The following is a 17293-nucleotide window of genomic DNA, read 5'->3' as shown; positions in this document are numbered from 1 at the left end:
AAAATTCGGATGTGAGAAGTGATGTTCATCTTGTCCCCCCTGTTGCAAAGCTCCAGAGCACATACATAACAGATTGTTGGATTCACAATGACAAAGAATATTAGACGCCGGCAAGATAACTTAGTTGGTTGAGCACTCGCCAGTGTGATCTGTGTGTAATCTTCGAATTCAGTCAAGGCCAACTCAGCATTCATCCTTCTGAGATGGACAATTGAGTACCAATGGGTGGGTGATATTGTATGTATATTTGTTCTATGTAAAGTGCTTAGCGGTAAGTGCTATATAAATAACACATAATAAGATCCTAGAGTCATCAATGGGGGGGTGCTGAGTTAAAATGATCATCACCTCACAAACCTGCTGTATTACAAGTGTTTAGTTGCATTAAATCTGATCACCTTAACTAACATTTTTTCAATGAATATTATTATGTGGTGGTCGCCACACTATGGATAAATTGAGTATCAAGTACCAATGTAAATCTGAAAAATGAATTGCTAATAACTTTTGATTCATACAACAAATTAATCTGAAATTATGCAGACAAATGTTTACTTACAGGTCTTCCCGGATGCGAGATTTTACGACAGATCTGTTTAAAAATAAACAAGTTATTAAGAAAATAAAAAAATCCAGTTTTGACCCAGTCACCATACATTTTTCCATAAAGGAAAAAGTCAAAATTTTGCCCGAGCACACAGCACAAGCTGCTGGACGGAATTGGACCAGGTGTGAAACAACTTTGGTATGAAGCATTGACTCAAATACCAGGGTGGGGCCTGGTGTTATTGCATCCAGTAGTTTTTTAAAATATTCGACGATGAAGGGGGTACCACCTTCTTCTAAAATTCTAAGGCTATCTCCCATGGTACATTGTAGCAGAGAGGTTTTTCAGAAATTAAAAATGCACCATTTTTGTTCTGTTCAATGTGATAGATACCTGCAGCTATACCCACGGCTATCTGAAAACAAAGGCATTAAAATGCCATTTTGATGAGGAAAAACGATGCAATGGCCTCAGACTAGAGGCGTGGGGTCACCATGATAAGTTGTAAAGTTGAAAGGGGGCATGGGACAAAAATAAGAGCAGAAACGTTTTCTTGTAGCTGTGTTTATTCAGCGCGATACCGCGGCTACAAATGAAAATGAGATCGAGAATGAAAGTGCATCACAGGTAACGAGGGTTTAGGGGCATGGGAGAGGAGTAGGGAGGGAAACATGAGTTTAGGAGAGTGGGCAAGCATGCCAGGAGGAGAGTGGCACTGGGCGAGAGACTGGGAGGCCAAGGACACATTTGATATTTTTCTTGTTTCTCCCAATAACTGCGGCTATCTGCAGTGCATTGCTATTATAGCTGTGTGTGATGTCTTGGGTCTTCCTTGCTTCTCTCCTTCATGAATGCCTGTGAGATAGTGTGCCTGTTGGAACCCGTCCCTTTCTGGAATGAGCCTGGCCTAGAGTCAGGGGGCTGGTGGATGTTTCTCCCATGTCCTTACCTACTTGTGTGTTCCTACTAAACTCTTACCTGTATATGTGATACCTGAACATAGGTAAAGAGCAAAACCCTACCTGAGGCTCCAGGCTCATCATTTCCCTGAAGACCACCTTTTGACATTGGAGACGCGGATACTCAGGAATCCATTGACCTGGCCTGAAGAGAAGAAAAGAAAAAAGGGCTGAGAGCAGAGCAGTGGACAGTAAGAAAGAGTGCTGGAACAAAGAAGAGAGCATCTGGGGAACATCCACTGGCCCCCAAAGATGAGCTGACCCCTTACATAGAGCGAAGCAGTTGTGCCAGGACCAGAGAGGGGCAGCTGGGGGCAGGAGCACAGCTTAAGGGTGCAGCCAGAGGGCCCCATGCGAGCAAAAAGGCAGCTAGGACATCCCGTAAACCCAGCTTGGGAGAAACAATTTTAAAGGCAGTCCTGGGGGACCTGGGAGGGAATAAATCGTCGGCCATACAGCCTAGGAGAGATTTTTATCTGGCGGTTGTTATAGCCTGGTAGTGAATGACAGCCCAAAAAGAGCTGGGGGAGTATAACACGGCAGCTTTCATGACCTGGAAGTATGTGTCGGTAAGGGAGTCTAGCGACTGTGTGAACAGCAGTGATATGTTGGAGTATGGCGTTCCTACATGAGGCAATATGTTTTCTAACTGCTGCTAACAAGCATTTATTGACTCTTACCAGAGTGGTAGCATCCTAGTGAGTGAGGAGCTAAGACTCAGGAGCCAGCTATGAGAACTATGGATTCCCACTGTGCACCTCGCGCATGCACACGGAGCCCGAGTGGGTTAGGCAAGAGGCTGCTGTCAGCATCAGTGAACATCCGTGGTTATTTGCGTTGTGGGGACGACGCAAACTATGTGAGCAAGCTGGTGGGTCCGGTGTGAGCAATTATCCGTTGGAGCAGTTTTCGGAGCTCCGTCCTCATCAGTGATCAGATTATAATGGTGACGTATGAGAACGTAAGGGACAGAGCGCGCACTGCATGTCTATTGACGTTTCCCTGCAAATAGAGTAGAGAACCCTGCTACGTTCCATAACGTGTGTCAAAGAATCCCCGAGTACGGAAGTCGCGGTGGCAGCAGAAGCAATGGGGCACTTTCACTGCGACAGTTGTCATGGGAATGTGGGGTTTTAGAACGGAGAATAGTTTTATGGATTATGGGATGGTTCTGCAGGAAGGGAAAATAAAGACCTGCTGGAAGATGATTAGGCTTTTGATCTGATGCTGCCGGCACTGTCATGAGTAATGAGGTGCTGTTGCGTAATTGTTTTTTGTTTATCCTGCTGGAGCCATAATTTCGCTTTGCTCTTGGAACTTTAGAGACGCTCTGATGACCAAGTATGCTAAATCGTGTTGGGCATTGTATTCCCTTGCTTCATGCATTAACCAGGAAATGTGTTTACATCTCATTGTCATGCGAGGCATGCCCTTTGCTGTGGTATCTTGCATGTTTAAAGGTTGATGTGGATGGGATCCTGGAATGTGAGTTTGGAGTTTATCTGACGTGGTCTTTGTTATTGGATATTAGCTGCGACTTCAGAAAAGGTATGTGTAATGTATGTTTTTTGTGTAACGAAATCCTTGCCTCTAGAGAACCAAGAAAGTTAAAGGACTTTCTAGCTCTAGGCTATTGGACTCGAATAGTTTGAATTTCTCTCATTTGCCATGGCTTTAACTGCTAAATGTTGCCTGTGAGTCTGTGTGCCTGCTGGAACCCTTCCCTTTGGAATGTTGTGGTGTGAGTCACCCTGGAGATCTGTGTATGTCAGTTGGAGTGGCCTAGAGTGAGGGGGCTGGTGGATGTTTCCCCATGGACCTACCTCGTTGTGTGTTCCTACTAAGCTTGTACCTGTATATGTGATACCTGAACATTTCCCTGAGGACAACCTTTTAACACTGTGGTTATGGGAAAAACAATGAAAAAGAAATAGAATAAATAAAAACATTATCAATGAATTGCTTCAAGTTAGGCTGAATAATCAAGCAATGCTCCCCAAAGCGGTGATTACCACGAGGGGACCGAGGAAAGGATGTAAACTTGCCTCAGCCATATTCATCTTTTTTCTGCATGACATCCCGGATGCATTTAGTGATGTCATTGCTGATGCCCCAAGATTGGAGATGGAGAAAGTAATGGTACTCCTATATGCAGACGATTTAGTGTTACTTTCAAAGACACCAAGAGGATTGCACAATGTGTTACGAACACTTAGATGCAAACCAATTAAAGGTTAACACCATAAAATCCAAAATCATGATCTGCAATACTAAAGATACAAAGAGAAATAAAATGAAATGGACACTACAAAACTCAGAATTGGAGATTGTGAATGCTTATACCTATCTTGGCATGCAAAGTGATAACCAGCATTTGCACAGGGTGCACTTACACACAACGGAAGTGAAATTGCCAGCAGCCATTTCTCAAACTAAGTTAATTTTCGAAAACATGGAAAATTCTCCATGAGACTAGCCATCTCATATCACAAAGCCAAAACGATTCCAATCCTTAAACTTACAAAGATTGGAAGGTAAATATTGGAGATCCAACTTAAATCTACCTCAATGTGTTCCGATTGCACGGATACGTTATGAAATTGGCCTAACCTCTCTAAACAGCATCTTCCATTGGCATCAGTGCGCCCTGTTCCCAGGGACGTCATTTGGGGGTCGCCAGGGGTCGCAACTGTGACCTCTGTGGTGTCCCTTGCGACCTCTGTGGTGGCCCTTGCGACCTCTACTAAAAAAAAAAAAAATTTTTTTTTTTTTTTTTAAAGTTATGCAAGCTCCTGGGCTGTGGCTCTTTACTTCTGGGGTGGCTGGCTTTCTTGTTCAGGCCCCTTAAAAAAAAAGACTTGAGGCACTTGTTCTTATTTTTCTTCTAACACTTTCAGCACTGACCCTAAATAAGAAAGAATAGGAATACCAAATAATGTGTCTTTCTGGAATTCTATACAGTAATTGCTGGCCTCATTAAATGTTTATTTCAGGCACACTTCAGGGGGTGAGTCACTGATTTAGTCTGTTCTTAAACGCCTCACTAAGCCTAAGCCGTTCATCCTTCTGAGGTCGATAAATGAGTACCAACACAGGTTGGGTGATATTGGGTGTATATTTTTTCTATATAAAGCGCTTAATGATGTGTTATTATATAGCACTTACGCTTATCATTTGGTCATGGACGTCTGCTTGCATACACAGTCATTTGGTAATACGGGCCAATAAACACTGAACTTAATGATACATATGGCGATCCATTCTTGTATGAATGTACATCATATAGTGATATCATAACTATATTTTTCATAGTGTACAATGCTATGTGATGCCACTTCCTGTTTTGTCAACGGGTGAAATGTCGTGTTCCATCGCTACCCGCTATATCACTTTGGGGCGGGGTCTAATGACATCACTTCCTGTGATGTCATCAGAGGGTCAAGGGTCGGGTGATGTCACTTCCGCTACCCCTGGCATTTTAGTGAAATGACGTCCCTGCCTGTTCCCAAAGTGCATATTGGCAAAGAATTCCAGTACTCTCCTTTGGTCATTGTTGGCACAACATCTTTTAACCTCAGATCAGACGATAATCGTCCAATGGCGCAATCAGGTTTTTGAGATCATGGAATTGGCTGATTTGTCACTGAGTACTTTCCTGGATAATCCAGAGAGGGCCAAGAGAAAGGTCTATCTACGAGACTGGATTTCTACTGGGGATATGTGCCGTACATATAAAAGTAATGGGAACAATCAATGCATAGATAAAAAACTTGGAATGTGCGAGCCGTATCTCCTCCAATTTCCATCGGTGTCTGTTAGATCGGATTTCCTAAGGTTCAGACTTGATCTTTGGCCAACTAAAGATATTTTAATGCAAAGAAAGCTTATTAGCCATTCACTCAATATCTGCAGATTTTGTAAAAATGATAATCAAAAAGAAACCTTGCAGCACATCATGCTAGAATGTCTAGCTGTGACAAGTAGTAGAGAACTATATCTATGTAAATATTCTACACAGTTCACCACATTCAATGATGAGGATATATGGAACTTCGTTCTTCATGCTAAACGAATGTCTATTTGCATTTCAGTTGTAAACTTTTTTTAAGCAATATTTGGTCCATTTAGCTCAGCGTAAACTGGATATTCATCAGCTGATGAGGTTCGCTTATACAATGGACAAGCAGCATGCATTGTCGTCAATGTGTGAATTTAGGCTCATGATGGGGTGTTAGCCTAAATATTGTTGCCAATATTGTTGCCAATGTGTGGCTTTAAAGAGTAACTCTATAATTAATTTTGATGTTGTTAAGGTGAAATTTGTAATTAATTTTTTGTATTGTTTCAATTCAGAAAATTGTATATTTTTTTAATTTATCGTCAAGTTGATCATTCAGCTAAAACAATAATAAAAAAATAAAATAAAATAAAAACAAGTATTTAGACAGCTACAGTCAGGTGGGTGTGGAAAGTGGATATGGCCAAAGGCCATGGCTAGTGGCCTAATAGTGCTTTAAAATATACAGTGGGTATGACTGAAGATAGTACTCACTAGCCAGGGCCTAAAAGCCAGTGGGATATGTTTCCCATTTGTGCCATTTTGTGTTACAGTTTTACACCGAAAAGCATTTCTGATGTCAAAGTAATTGATAGCTATACCATTACTAATTCTGGAAAAATGTTAGGATGACCATGTTTATTTTCAGACCAATGCCCATCAACTAAAAGCTCTTCAATCAATCCTTTGTAATCAATCGTTTCTAAAACTACACCGTAGAGTGGAAGAAAGCGGCACTGTAAAATGCAAACTACAGTACTTTATGAATACGCAAATGATTCTGGAGGATTTCTGGAGCTAGCCGATAGATGCTGGTCAGACAAATTAGAACACAAATAAAGCTGCAGAGCAACAGGAATTAAGAAGTGGAAGGAATGGGAATCTTCTTCAATGGAAAATCTACAATAACAGAATCCGCCAAAGATAACAATCTGACTTTGCAAATCTAGAGGATACGCTTTTTTTGCCTTGAGAGGGGCTTGGAAAAAATCGTCCCCTCTACACTCTCATATCCACACCTCTTTGCTATGCCAGTAGATGTTTAAATAGCTGAAGTAAAGGGCAGAGGTCAAAAAGAGGAGTCAGAGGGATGTGATGCTGCACCAACAATCCAGAACTCCTGCCTAAGTGTGGAGCATGTTTTCTGTGACTATTTAAAGTTGTATTTGAACACGTTTAATGCTGCAGTAAGGTCCTGTTTGCATATTCTTTTCATAATGCGCTACACGGCCTTACAGACATTTTGGACCTGATACACAGAACGTTTTCCAATGGGGGTTTGCCATTGTAAAACGCTGCTGTGAATTAGCCTCACAAACTGGCTGAAGCATGCGTCCAACTACAGCGGTTGTTAGATGTGAGGTCACTACCTGGGAACGTGACAGCAGGGCGGAAATGGATCTTGGTACATAGAATGGCTGTGGCGGGAGGTGTAACTACACCGCACATGCGCACCATCTGCAATCCAAGGAACAGAAGATGAATAAAGCAGATATGGCTTTAGATTGGAGGCCTCAGCTCTTTTCTGCCAATGGCAAGACAGGCGTTTTAAAAGTTGAGTTCAGCAGACGAATTCAGTACACAACCTGTTCATTGGTAACACACGATCATGGCTGCCCTGTGGCAGGACATTATATCAAGAGAACACTGGGGAGTTAGTTATGCTGTGAAATGGATTCTTTAATCCTGCAGTGGCTTCAGTAGGAATTCTAATGCTCGGACAAAAGCTATTTTACAATCACTGCACGGCGATCCTTGTTCTGTGTGCTGATGCAACATTTTCTGAAGAAATGCACACGAGCATGATGCGCACAGAATACAAAGATGAATTCTACCACACAGACCCTGGTCCCTATCTCATATTTCAAGAGAAATAACAAGGAACACATCAACACAAAGAGCTGAAAGGATTCACTCTTCGGCTCTCCAGCATAAATCATTCCGCTTTGCAATGCAGGCTTTCCAACAAAGTTAGTGAACTCTCTGCCCAGAACACAATGGACATAAAGGAAATGGAAGAACTGCTCTGTGGAAAGCAGGAAGGGGCCCAGCCTATGACATATCCTGCATGCTCCCCTGGGCCAATCAACAATCATCTGTGTATATGATGCCAGCTATAGGCTTGGAGCTTTCTAAAGGCATGTTTTCGCAAGCTGTCTGGTGACGACTTTCTGTACTGACCTACGCATGTTTAGCTCTGACACAGATTTTTAAAGAAATTATATTGTTTTTATATGGCTGGGTGGGCAGGAATCTGATCTGGCCCAGGTCCCTGCCTACCCAGACACACACTTGCACTGCCTCCTGTCAACCCTGCACTTTGGTCTGTATCTGCAACCCGACAGTCCCCTTACCTGCAGCCCTTATCTGCGCTTTAACCTTGCACTTGCCACCTACTGGCTGCACTACCAGTTGTTTTTATCCCGTGTTCAGCACTTTCCACTCCTCCCCTCTGCACTTTCCCCCTTCCCTCTCCACAGCACTTGCACGTTCTCAATGTCACTGGGCCTAGTAAGATGGTTGTTTTTGTCCTCCCTTGTCCCCTCCCTTGCCTCATTGCGCTCTGAAACACGTGTGTATGAGCGCAATACAAATAAAATATCATAGCATATCATATTTCTCCTCGTTTATTATTATGAGTTAACTCTTTAACTGTCCTATTTGTCCTCATGTCATATTCAAAAGCATCTCTCTTTTCCCTCAACACATTTGGAAGTGCTGCTCTTACCTCCTGTTTTTACTCATTCCTAACACTTTTGCATTTACATGTAAGGACTTGACGTATTTTTCCCCATCAAAATATAGGCCAACGAGCGCCAGCATGCAAAGTGCAAAAACCTGAACGTGTGCCAACTGGCACAGGCCAACATGGAAGCTACATACCAAAGGCATTTCCTCTATGTTTTCTAATAGTTCTTCATCACTGATTAAGCCTTCTGCCAACCTTTTCTTAAAGCAGCTTCTGACAATTCTGTTTGCAGAATGATACACAAAGGTTCATTCATAATTCATTCCTTCATGCACTGATGAATCTAGTAATTCATTTAGTAGCATAACGTTCATTGTTAACGGCTCTCTTTTACCCTCCAATCCATGTGCTATTTGTGGGTGTCCTTTGGCTGTCAAAGGGAAACGCAATCTGTAAACTCTGACGATTCTGCGGGTTTGGGCAGATTGAACTGTCCTCACTGTCCTGGGGGCGAGGCTGTTTGGGCAAAACAGACCTTGTATGTTATAAAAAGTATACATTGGTGGAGTTTTGTACAGTTTTGTTGGCAGAACAAGGAGGTTGCTGCCATCTAAATCGCCACCCATGAGCTGAAACTATTGGATTGGACTACAGCAAGAAGGGAGATGTAATGTGAGGAGGGCTGCCCAGCGTGTGGGTGTTCTTTGGTTTTTTTACTCACCCAATTGTCTGCCCATGGCTATGCTAATCTCAAGGTCCATTCCTACTGACTACCAGCCCATCTCTGCCCAAAACCCATTCTGCTAAAATGTCTTTGGGCTAGCTTTATCAAGCTGTAACATTTAACGTTGGCCTGCCACTCTTCTTTCTAAACAGTCTTCTGAGAGCTAATGGCTTAATTGCAGTTGTAAATATGTTACTGGTGCAATAAATATGTGTTATCAAGTGTGTATTCAGAAGTACGTTTGTCCTTGCACGTGTGGTCTAGCAGCTTGAAGCATTTGTTGTGCTAGATGGAATTACCAAGTAAATACTTCGGACTCAATAACTGGACAGGCTCAAACGAGATGGTAAAATATTGCTTTAATATCTAAAAGTAAAGCAGGGTGAATAAACACTCATCAATTCGATTCATGCAGGGTCACGCGTTTTTTTTCAATCATGCATAGTTTATATAATACTAGATGTGTCATCTATGACATCATCCTGCATGACAAACTTCAAAAACGAATTGAGGGGTGGGATTGGATTAGGGTATCATCTCTAAAAATATAAAATGTGTGTGTTAGTCCCACATTGGTGGTCTTTTTTCTGTGAGACACACCCTGAGCTACTTCTAATCACATAGTATAAAGCAATCGTCACAGCAGAAAATATGTCAGCAGAATAAAATGTTGCAACATTGTATGAATAAGTGCATTGCAGGCTATTCTAATTGGTTGGCAACCCCAATCCAACCTTGGGCATTCGCTTGTTAGCAGCATGTACATAGAAATGAAACCCAGGTGGTTGGAGATATGTCAGCTCTTCCTTTTTTTCCCAATAAAGCCATCTTCTTTCATCGGTAGGTCTCATGGCAGTCTATTCTGTGGGAAGGTTGACCTTGCCAATCTGCTAAGTCTCCAGATATCTGAGGGAGTACACCGCTATCTTAGCTCCAGGCCTAAAGAATAGCCCTTGTTTGCAAGCTCTTCATCACATGTTGCAGGATCAATAATTTGTCCATATCGATGGTGCTTTTTAACCTTATTTGATTCATTTTTTGCTGGGCACAGCTCTCCTTTTGGCCTTTAGGTACTTGCTCACTCTTTCCCATATTGACTTCATGCCTTTTAATCATCCAATATTTGGCATCAGTAAATGTTTGTTTTCCTCCTAATCTTTAGAAAATATGTCCTTACACATGCTCTGCTCGTAGACTCCCTTTGTACTTTTTCTTCAATCTCGAAATAGCATCCTTGGTTCAAAGCCAATGTACTCCCCTATTTCACGTGGAAAACAGCTTCTGCATTGTCTCTCCATGTTTAAGATCCCGGGCTTGTGTTTTTGAGGTAACTGCGTTGATTGACATGAGCCGTTGTCCATCTTGTTCTGATTGCAGTCCTAAACGTTGAATATATACCTCTCCTAAGCATGATTCTATGCATTCTTTTTACCTTGCATTTCGGTGTATTTACAGTTATTGTCCAGGTGGTCAATCCTTTCTTCTTTCTATTTGCAAATACTGCATCATGGAGTACATGTTTCTCTTACTGTGTCAGTTACATCTTAAGTATTTTCATATCGTTTCAACATAGAGTCATATATCTTCTTTCGCACATTCTTTGTCTGTTATAAGACTTTGTTTAACATAGATCCATATTGTGCATCATTTTATTTATGGCAGCTTTTCAACAAATCTGCGAGGGACATCCTTCTTGGTAGGTTTCATCCACTGTTTCAATGTGAGGGTATCTTCTGAATGGCTGCCTGAGTGTGTATCATTTTTATACAATCAATGTGGTATGGACATGTCGCATAAACTTGTGCTTGGGTTCTCAATTATAGCCCCTCGTCTGTTACTCCAATGTGGTTGGTTTGAAGGGGCGTTGGCTTGGGAGAATGCATCCACTTCTTCCTCTACACACGGAAGGGCTGTTAAAAACTAGCATTGTCAAATCCAACGATGTTAACCTGTGTATGGTTATTAGATATGCATTTAGGCACTGCTATCATATGCCCAGGTACTAACACAATTTTCCAGCTCTTGCCATCTTATGGCCAGGCAGTAGCATGATGGCAAAGCATGGCAAATGCCTATCTCATGCCTAGACAAAACCGTTCACTTTGCCAATTCATGTTTAAATATGTCAAATGCTATTTATTTATAAAAATCACATGGAAAACAATGCATTTTTGGGCACAAAAGCATGTACAAAAATCACCATTGAGAACATAGCGGAGGACAATGGTTCTTTACAATTGGGTGAGAGAAGGTGGCTTGAAGGCTAGATGTTGCAGGGGAAGGTGGAAACATAAACCAGTACCAGTATAGAATGACATAGGTATGGGAGGGATGGTGGAGGAAGTGCTAAATTACGGATGGAGGGGTGATGGAAAGGTGCTGTACGGTTGTCCATGTAGGGTAGAGAGAGAGGAAAACAGAGTGATGCAGTGGCGTGGACTGCTAGAAAACGGGTTCTTCATAAACAAGAAGAGCTTTGAGGTTGGATTTAAATAGTGGTAGAGATGGAGTAGTGTGGAAAGGGATGGGAAGAGCATTCCTGAGCAAGGGAGTGAGGAGAGCGAGAGTGAACAGAAACAAGTGGGAGCACAGTGGGCTCGAGTGGTGGCAAGGAGATGCACCGAGTATGATCATAACGAGTGAGGAGTGGTGAGACCAGCAGATAGGCAGGCTATGGCATGTCCATGGATAGTTTTGAAGATGATGAGACAAAGTTTACACTTAGACCTTTGTTTCATAAATAGATAGCCAATCTGGTGACGGGTGGAGGAGCTAGAGGTAAAGCGAGAATGGTTGAAAAGTGTGAAAACAGTGAAGTTTAGCACTTTATCAAGAGGTGACAAAGCATAGTTGGGAAAGTCATAGATGAGACAGCACAGTAGCCAGATATAAGAAGCACTAAGGAGGTGATTAGCTGATAGGCTCTAGACAGCAGTGCTATACAACCAAAATTGCATATACTGCACTGAACATAGCACAGAAATTGGATGGACAACAGAAGCTATATCATTTTACAGGGCCATGCTCTAGAAAGCAGAAGTATCTCGCTAAATTGCCTATACTGTACCTTACATGCTCAAGCTTGAGACAGCAGGGCACACGAAAGTATAAAATGCCCAGGGAACCAAAGGGAGCCCACATGGCCAAAACATGTATTTTCTTAGCTGTTGGAACCAGTTTAAAAAATACACTAACGCAATTCTCTCACATTCTTCCTCAGACATCATGCCAACTTGTGTAAAAGTTGCAAATGCAGAGCACAGTTCAGTCAAGCCCCCCTAACTGCAGGAAGGCAGCCTATCTGCCCGCCCTCTCCATTTTTGTGTAAATTGGTGGTATTATGTGAGGCAGCACCTTCTGGCTGCAGGATACCCGCTGTGGGGACCACCTCACACCTTGTGCATACGCTAACGCTTGACAACTTCTGCCTACATGGAGAAGGACAGCCCTTAAATACTGGATGAATAAAGCATTGTTCTTTTTGCACTGGTTCAATCATTTAGCTTTGGTACAAAGCTTTGCAGGGACATCACCGACAGAGCCTTACCTAGCCAGGTACCAAAGAGAGTGCACACTCAAGATTGCAATGTTATTTGAAGGACCATTCTACCCTCCATCCCAAGTCCCTTTGTAACACTGATAGCATGGTGCTCTTCACTTCTGGCAGCCGCTGCGCCCACTTACTTTAGGCTAAGGTGCTGCACATTTCAGGAATTTACACTCCATCTTCCATCTTTTCAGCTCCTTGTTTTATTAAGAAGAAACCTTTACATTACTGCATTATCACTCTGATGCCAAATTCTTGATCACGCCTCAAAGCCTGATAAGTTAGGACTTTGGGAGGCAAGGAGAATATCATTTTGGCCTGTGTGAGAAGAGTTTTAGGGCGTGTGGCAGACAGCAGGGTAGATACCAAGGAGAACAGACCAGGGATTCTGGCCCCTACTCTGAGTGTGGAAACAGAGAAATTGACATGAGGCCGGGAAGCCCAAATGGAAACACACCAACACAGGTTACAAAGGACCATATAAAGCTCTTTATTTCAAAGTTACAAAGTTACCAAGTTATCAAAGTCAATTGACATGCGAATAGCTATTCGGCTCTCTGACTCACACACGAACCTCCAACGATAAGGTTTCGCATCGAAAGTGGGAGAGACCGAATATCTGGATGCTCGGGTTTTTATACAGTTTGTACCACATTGGCCAGCCCTCTTGCGAGTTAACCATTCTTGGAACCATGGCTAGGGTTCGTAGCCAGGTCGAACACACAATTTACATACATTAGATCAGTTCCGCTGATACAGTTACATATTTACACAAAGGTTGAACAGAGGACAGGGTCTTAGTTCATGACCCTAACAAGTAGCCTGCGGACATATTATTCATTCACGTGTGGGGAGGTCACCATGGCCGAAGTCTTACTCGCAATGTCATTCGGCCTCCATTTTGTGATTCGGGGTGACTTCCACACTGCAAGAATACCTAAAATGGCGGCTAGATCCAAGATGGCGGCTTACACAATACATTAAGGTCAAGACCTTGCCGCGGAACCTATGTTCACAATATTCTTTAGACAGCTTGGCGTAGGCCAACATACATTTAAACAATGCGATTGGGGTCACAATATTATATCGATTTCCACAGACCCTCCTTTTGGCCTATGCCAAGTGCTAAAACATAGTTTTCTAATACTTTTGAAAATACTTGAAGGCATTATCATTCATAGGTTCCGCATCATTGTCTGAAATATCAATAGCCATAAGGTCGTTCGTAAGAACTTCTTGCAACATGAACTCTTTAGATGCTGTCTTCGGAGTGTATATCTTACACCCTATTGCGCTCATTACCTGGGCACAACATTCCCCCATCATTCCGCATATACTTGGGAGGCATTGAAAACAACAGCAAAGAAATAACAGAGTCCCTAAAATACCTAAAATGACAGAAAGCACCTTCCACCCCCAAGATCGCAGAGAATCCCAAAACCAGGTACTAAGGCTCCAGTCTCCTACAGGGATATGGACTTCAGAACTGAGAGTGTGTAAATTCTGAATTGCTTTAAATATTGTTGGTGAAGAATCTGGTACGAAAACGCAATAAGCGGACCCCACTAATTTACATACTCCACCTCGTTCGGCTAAAATGACATCTAATGCCATTCGATTTTGCAGTGCTACCAATCTTATCGCCTTTTGCTCTAAGGTCATATTGTAGAGTATGTCCGTGGTCCGGTTGATCGTTTTCTCCAATACCCTCGCTAATCCCCTAATGTTTTCTGAATTTGCTATTTGACCCCAGAAGGGGACTACTGATTTGGCTATATCCCCGAACACTTGTCCGGGGGTATCTCCATCACTATCTCGTCGCGGGCGAGCCTTGGATACCTCTAAGGTACTGGCTATAAATACACCTGGTAACAATATCCCCAAATAACAAGTCCCCTGCCAATCCTTGGGCAACCAGGGAAAAGCTAAACTACCACAAACAAAATAAACGGGTCCCCCTACATACAAAGGCCTATTTTCCCCAGTCAAATTTACAATATGTACACAAGGCTCAAAATCTCCCATTGGCCTAGTGCCCTTTCTTTGTACACAAAAAGGGACAGAATCAGGATTGTGATTTACAGAATAAGAAGGAGGCATGGCATCCTTATTGCCTATCGGAGCCATCTTGAAAGAAACTAGATTTTGGAAAGGAAAGGAAAGTTTATCAGACGGCCTAATAGAAGCGATATTAGGTCTACTCCTATTTGCGAAAAGCGAGCATCCCAGGGGAGTCAATTCACGTCTCTCAAATTCATTCAAATTAGTGCCATCGAAGTTCCCTGAGATGCTATCATTCCATCGGCCAAAGAAGAGTGCTCTAAGAGAGGCATAGCAGGAAGTCGTTAGAGGTAAGGGATGTATATACCATCCCAGTCCCTTGTTCCCATGTTGTGGCAAATGCGTGCAAATCCAACAATTACTCTTATTAAAAATAGCATGCGTAGCATTCATCACTATCATCAGAGTGTTATTATGATATTTCTGTCTATGCCGAGAGTCCCTAGGGGACAGAGTGTGAAGGTGTACAGAGGGAGTCAAAACAGTTGGTACAATTTCAGTCGGTAACAGAGGCTTCAAAGGATAAATTTCTTCGAAGTACCAGAGTCCCACGGCAGCAGTTGCAAAACTAACAATAATCAAAACAAGAACACAACAGTACGTTTTCAGGGCCCAGGCACATTGTCCATTGTTCGATTTGGTCACCCCCTTATCTAATAGTTCGATACGAGGAGCAGCGGTGAAGGCGGCAGGCATCATGGTTATCCCGATCGTCGGCCCCAATGTTCGTTGCTGGCGGCACTTCGGCCGCGCGACTTCTTAGTTCTTCCCAACCCTAGCCAACAGAACCCTCCTTTTCTGTGTCCCAAAAAAGGGAAAGACAATAGTATTCCAATCACTCCTTTTTCTTCCAGATGCACGATACTCGTGCAGCGATTTTATTTTCGTGGTCGAAGGTTGTACCTGATGGTACCCAAGTTTGTTGAATCCAAAAGCAAAGAATTGTCGCTCCCTGAGGGGAGCGTCACGTCGGTGGCGACGGAAGTCGCAGAACTCGAAACAAGATTTTCCAGAAGTGATTGATCAAGAGAGTGCGGAGACAAGATGGACGGCTCCCCGAGCTCCTCAGGCTCAGAGAACTTCTCCGATGCACTCACAGCGCTGCCTGCTACTCCGAGATCAGAGAGTGTAGCATCAGCAAGGGGTTCTGTTTCTTCTGTAACGTGTGGCGTCGGGTGAGGGATCTTCTTGATGTGAGTTGCATGTATCCAGTTCTTCTTTCCTGCCACCCGCACTGCCGTCCTGGTGACCAATAAAACCTGGTAGGGTCCCCGCCAGCGAGGCGCGAGACAGGAAGACCTTTCGTAGGCCTTTACCAGGATCCAGCTGCTGGGCAATATATCGTGTCCTGGGCCCGTAAACCGTACAGGTAAGGCGGCCTTCACCTGGTGGTAGATGAAATACAGGTTTTTAGTCAATTGATTACAATAATCTACAAGCAATACATTCTCCACATCCCTCAGGGCTTTAGGTTTAGGGAGGCCCCAAATATTAGCAGGCCTTCCCATTACTACCTCGAATGGAGAAAGCCCAGTTCTAGTCTGGGGTGTGGTGCGCATAGCTAACAATACAATAGGTAAAGCATCTGGCCATTTTAATTTAGTCTCAGCACATGTTTTTGCAAGTTTGTTTTTCAAAATACCGTTGTGTCTTTCTACCAACCCCGCACTTTGAGGGTGCCTAGCTGAATGAAAACGTTTCTCAATCCCTAAGGCAACACATATTTGCAATATTACAGCTGCGATGAAATGTGGGCCGTTATCCGACCAGATTATCCTCGGGAGCCCAAATCGAGGAAAATATTCTTTCACCAAGATCTTTGCGGTGGTCATGGCGGTAGCATCTTTGGCAGGGAAAGCCTCGACCCACTTGCTAAAAGCACAAATGATAACAAGAACATATTTCAAGTTATTACAACGTTCCATTTCAATGAAATCACGGTGAATGGTTTCAAAGGGGACAGAGGGGGGCCCGAAACTTCCCCTTGGAGTCACTGTCCCTTTACCCACATTGTGTTGTAGGCAAATCATACAATTACTAACATGCCTTTTTGCAGTTTCCAAAATTTTATCATTCACCCAAACCTGCTGTAATATCTTCGCAATTTGCTGGGTACACACATGTGTTGGACCGTGTGCCATTGTGACCATTGCTAATACATAAGAATCAGGAAGCAACCATTTCCCGTCAGATGCGTCCACCCAACACCCTTCGTCATCCAATTTCCCCATGCCTTCAGCCCATTTCCGAGATTCATCAACAGAGGCATCAGTCTGAATATCTCGCACAGACCCAATGCCTTCATCTATTATACAACCATCTCTCATTTCCCTTGCGGTATACATGTCTATGCTAAGGTCTGTAGCTGTTTGTCTAGCTATCGAGTCTGCAGAAGCATTTCCTTTGCCCACATCATCTATGACCTTGCGATGAGCTGCACATTTCATAATCGCTAGTTGTTTAGGGAGTGAGAGTGCTGAAAGTAACTGTACTATTAAGGGACCATGCTGAATCTTGGTCCCATGTGAGGTCAGAAACCCTCTTTCCGACCATAGTTTTCCGAAGTTGTGAGCCACCCCAAAGGCGTACTGACTATCCGTATAAATATTAACTCTATGCCCTTGGGAGAGCTCACAAGCACGAGTCAACGCTATAATCTCTGCGGCCTGCGCAGAGTTATGCGGAATCCTTTTAGTTTCTACGATCTTG

At 43.1% G+C, this 17293-nt stretch overlaps 1 long non-coding RNA gene across 1 annotated transcript; it reads right to left on the bottom strand.

Moving 5' to 3' along the window:
- Positions 1-559: 559 nt before the first annotated feature.
- Positions 560-2493, bottom strand: LOC138489738 (uncharacterized). Its single transcript, XR_011274873.1, has 3 exons — positions 2187-2493; positions 1570-1651; positions 560-592 (listed from the first exon to the last, which is right to left on the bottom strand). It is a non-coding gene; the product is annotated as an uncharacterized lncRNA (long non-coding RNA).
- Between the last annotated feature and the right edge of the window lie 14800 nt (positions 2494-17293).

This window comes from Ambystoma mexicanum, chromosome 9, assembly GCF_040938575.1.
Source record: "Ambystoma mexicanum isolate Mex_15411 chromosome 9, UKY_AmexF1_1, whole genome shotgun sequence".
Lineage (NCBI taxonomy): Eukaryota > Metazoa > Chordata > Amphibia > Caudata > Ambystomatidae > Ambystoma > Ambystoma mexicanum.
Note: the sequence above shows the minus strand (reverse complement) of the source record. Positions and strands in the feature narration are given on the sequence as shown.